Here is a 5007-nt window from a genome sequence, read left to right as displayed (position 1 = left end):
GACACAGAGAAAGAGAGAGACTTAGCCAGAAGTATCCAGGAGACCAAGTTTTTATCAGGACTAGTTGCCTTTGGAGGAGATAAGACAAGAGAAAAACGTCATAAATATGAAAGAGACACCACTTGGATGCAATACAAGATAGAGCAAGTGAGTGCCATGTCCCTATGATTCTAGCTTAAGACACACTGTAGAATATCTACAATAAAGAAAGTGTGGGTCTACGGCCAAGCCACCTTGAACAAGTCTGATCCCATCTGATCTTGAAAGCTAAGCAGGGTCGGGCCTGGTTAGTACTTGGATGGGAGACCACTTAGGATGACTGGGAGCTGTAGGCATTAAAACAAAAGAAAGAAAGAAAAGAAAATGTGGTACTTTGTACACTAAATTTGCTAACAATTCATCTCTAATCTATCTAAATAATCTATAAAAATAATTTAAAGATATTTATCAATTTATCAATATTTATAGAATAAAAATGTAATTCTACAAATTACCTTTCAAAACTGGAAATGTCCTCATTACCAACATAGCTGTGCCAACATTTCTCACTGACCTGAAAGTCTAGAGAAATCCCAGGTGGGTGGGAAGGGGAAGGGGAAGTAGGGAGTTTTCAGATGGTGAGTGCATCTGAGCCCCTGCTAAAGCTACTGCTTAGATCTGCTTCCACCAGGACAAGAGCCGGCTCACTCCCTTAACTCTCAGAGAGATGTATCTCTCTTCTTCCTTGGGCCATTTTTTCCTACTGCCCTGGTTACTGCCTTCTTACATCTTTTGAGGCACTGTCTTCAGCTTTGGTCCCTACAGCTCACAGGAGGAAGAAAGGAAGCTTAAGAGAAGTATTAATATCTATGGCATGTTGACAAAAGAGTAAGTTCCAGTGTTGCTGGTAAAATTATTACCATCCTTATTCTTTCTCCCCATCTTCTGCTGGTTTTGAGACTTTCAAGCCCAGTTATCTGTGCACTAAAAATCAAAACACACAAATGGAAAATTGCTACCATCTTTCTAGAACCAGTGAGTGAATTCTCAGCAATATTTCCTCTAATGACTAAAGATCCTTTCCAATAATGTGACAGGGTGGAGTTATAAATGAAATGACCTTGATCATCCTTTTCTTAATCACATTAACAGCTCCCTGAATGCCAGAACACAGAAAATCTGTGCCTTCATTTCCAAGAGTCACCATGGAGTCCCTCTAACCATTTTCTGTCCACAAAGTATATATGTGCCAATAAGAGACAAAGGTCTATAATTGAGTTCATGGCCCTCAGACCCCTACCATATATAAGGGGTCTACCAGCCAGTACCCAGTTTAGCTCAGTCTTGTCTTGAGGTTACCTGTGACTAAGCCTTGGGTTACCTGTGACTAAGTAAAGTTAGCCTTGGCAAGTTGTGTCCGGATGTTAGAAACTGGATACACTTCTCAAGAAAAGGAATGGCTGAGGGGTGTTGGTCATTTATGTCCAGTCTAGGTATGGGATCCCAGCCAAGCTGGCTCTTGCCCTTAGGGTTAAAGCTCTTTCACTTCCCATACACTCCATGAAGAGGATTTTTACCCAAATAGACCTGAGAATCTCAAGCTAAGCGTCATTAGATTCTTTCAACACAATTCATAAGGATTTAGTTATGTTGGGCATTAAAATCCTCCAATAAGAGACACATACTGGGGGTTCTAGGAGCACGGTGACCTGAATAAAGTGACTATCTCAGCACTCCCAGAACAAACTACTTGCTTCTCTAGCAGCTTCTCTATCAGACAGATGCTAACATCTGTGAGTGAGAGTTTTGGCTCCACAAAGGTACTTTTAGATAGAGCTGGCATAAGATTCTTTCCTCACTGAGCTGAACAGTCAATGTGGACTGTTGAAACAGAGCTGGTAGCCAGGGCCTATAGGTATACATGTACAAGGAGAAGAGCTGGGGTTGTGGATCCCAATTATGCCTTCCGTGTCCTCAAAGTTAACATTAACATAGTGTGCACATACCAGGTCTTTCAGACCATCCAAGACAGAAGAGAACAAGTGAATAAATCTCCCTTCTCCTGAGCTGTGTGAGTAAAGGGAAACCATAGGAATTTCCTCCAAGTTTCTCAGCAGAGTGCTGACATCTGTCTTTATACTACAGGCCTAAAAGATGATAAATGCATTTGTTTTCCACCTCCAATAAGATTTCCATCATTAAGCACACTTCAACAACCAGGCCTGAGCTCTAAAGAGTGGACAGGAAGAACTAACAACTCATTTAAGAGGGCCCAGCAACCAGAGAGAAAAAGATCAGGTAGAATAATCAAAATCTCAGTGAAACAAAAGTGCTGGAGAAAACAGGTGGAAACCTGAATAGAAAATAAGGTTATTGAGTTCTAAAAGCAGCTTTAAAAGACTTTACTTGCATTTAAAGAAGATTTCTCAGTGAAAAATTTATTAGTTAAATTAAAGAAAATAATCATTATTAAGGCTCTAATTAGTGCTCTAGAAGATTAAATGCAAGAAATACTTCGAAGTACTAAGCAAAAAGATTTTTAAAATTTGAAGCATCCAAGAAAGAAAGGAGAAACTAGAGACATCAGCAAGAAAGTTAATTGAATATAATATTTCTAAAAGCAGAAAAGAAAGAGATGGAAGAAAGCCAATCATTCAATAGTGTAGATAAATTTCCCTGAACCGATGAAAGATACGAGTCCTCAGACTGGAACTGTGGGTGAAGTTTCTGGCTGGACCGATGAGAAGACAGGTTGCAATTCTTGAACATTAAGGAAAAAGAGAAAATCTTACAAGCATGCAGACAGTTAAAAACAAACCTAACTGTATCAGGGGGTAAAAAGAAAAATCCGACTTCTCACCCAGAATCTGGGAAGCTAGGAATTAGGGAAAAGCACCTACAGACAACTGAATGGAAAGACTGTAAACCAAGAATTGTATACCCAACCAAGATACTATTCCCTTGCCAAATGAATAAAAAAATGCTAGAAAACAGGCAATGACAAAAAAAGTATTACTCAAATTCCCCATATGAAGAAAATATTTGAGAAATAATTAACACCAATAAATTAATCAAAACAGAAACTTCAAGATGGGAGAAGGTAAAAAGAAACAAAAATTATTAAGCAATGATTCTTGACATGTATGCATGTATATATGTAAACTTAAATCTTAATAAAATTAATATTTATTTATTAACTAATTAATTTATGATAAAGAATAAGAACTGTTGAAATAGAAGGGATATATTGTAAGAAGTCCTTATCTCAACAAAATATAGGAGTTGGAGGTGGAGGGTAGAGAGAGGAGAAAGGCAAAAGTGCTCTCAAGAGAGTAGAAAAAGGAAGAAAGGTAAGTGGAAATTAAAGTATTCCAAAGAAAGAAGATAGAATGAAGAGTAGCTGTAGCAGCCATGGAAGTACCACATCTTACTTCAAGAGAAAACTGCCATGAGGAATGCAATTTTCTGACAACCTTCAGAGGCTGAAAAAGATGTGATTTAAAAATCTCTTAATAGTAATATGACAAAATATTTAAAACAGAATTAAAAGACAATTTAGATGTAAGTTAATATTTAAAACACCAATGACTTTCTATTCTAGAATAAACTCAGGAATAAAACGGGGGAAATATTTCATTTTAAGAGAAACTATGAAATTCCTAGGAATAAATTTAATAAGAAATATCTAGTTCTTCTACACAAGAACTAGATAAAGAAAGCTAGAGATATTATTAAAGAAAAACAAGATAACTACTCTCTTGGATGAGAAGACCTATTATCATTAAATGTCAATTCTCCCAAAATGAATATTTAGGTAATAAGGACCACAGCACTCTCATACGCTGCTGGTGGAAAGAAGTGATTTCCCAGCATTTGTGGAAAGCAATCTTAAACATATGCTAAAATAAACAGTATCTTTTGACTCAGTAATTCCAGACCTAGGAAATAAAAGCACTAATACTTAAGGACATATATATATGTATATATATGAATACTTATTGCAGCATTGATTATAGTTGAAAAACAGTTTTATAAACAAAATGAATGTTCATAAATGTGAAACTGGCTAAATATATTGTGATACACTTAAAATAGCGTAGGCTACCTCACAGAATGAAAAAGCTATTCCAAGTGACTTGGAGGAAATTCTACACAGTACTGAGTGAAAAAAGCAAAATGCAGGAAACTTTGTATAATATGATGCCATCTTGGTAAAAAGAAAAAAAAAACACAACCACATCACTCAAAAAAAAGTCTGTGTGTGTACATGTGTATATAAAATATATGTTTGTATTTCCTTGATTCCGAAATACCTATTTTTTTTTTTTACTCTGTAACATCTCTGAAATGAGGATGTGGCAGTGGCAGTCATTATGGCATTGTGCTTGCCCACAGACGTACATCAAGGCATGTGCACTCTCAAGGCACATCCCAAGTTAAAACCCCTTGCTAGCACTATCACAGGCAATACTGTATCACTCATGCTCTTGATGACACAAAGGACAGCAGTAGGTCAAAAAGCACAGACACCGATGTCTGTGAATTGAAAAGTGATTGGAAAAACAGTCAAACTCTGAATATGAAAAAATTTTAAGAATATCTTACGCAATTTATTTCACTTATAGTTTTCATGTGCACAAAAAAAGTGATGTCTAAATAGGTCTAAAGGAACTAATACAATAAGTTTAAAATAATTACAAAGATTAAGAAGCACGGTGTCATGATTTAATTGGCAGTATTTTTTTCTTTCTACATAAAACATAAATAATTGTATCTTACACTAATGGCATCTTGAATTAAGTGAACTATATGGTATAAATATATGTATATTAATATCTCTACAGTATCATTTAAGAGAAGAGGAAATTATGGATGAACATAATCTAGGATACTAATATGAGTATGTTAGTCTGGTAAGGTTACCACAATAAAATACCACAGACTGGGTGACTTAACAAAAATTTATTTTCTCAAAGTTCTGGAGGCTGGAAGTCCAAGATCAGTGTCAGCAGATTTGGTTTCTCCCAA

At 36.1% G+C, this 5007-nt stretch overlaps 1 pseudogene; it reads left to right on the top strand.

Moving 5' to 3' along the window:
* Positions 1-216: 216 nt before the first annotated feature.
* On the top strand, positions 217-335 carry LOC111747236 (annotated as a pseudogene).
* The last annotated feature ends 4672 nt before the right edge of the window (positions 336-5007 follow it).

This window comes from Pteropus vampyrus, unplaced genomic scaffold (assembly GCF_000151845.1).
Source record: "Pteropus vampyrus isolate Shadow unplaced genomic scaffold, Pvam_2.0 Scaffold215, whole genome shotgun sequence".
NCBI lineage: Eukaryota > Metazoa > Chordata > Mammalia > Chiroptera > Pteropodidae > Pteropus > Pteropus vampyrus.
This window is presented reverse-complemented; position numbering and strand designations above follow the sequence as displayed.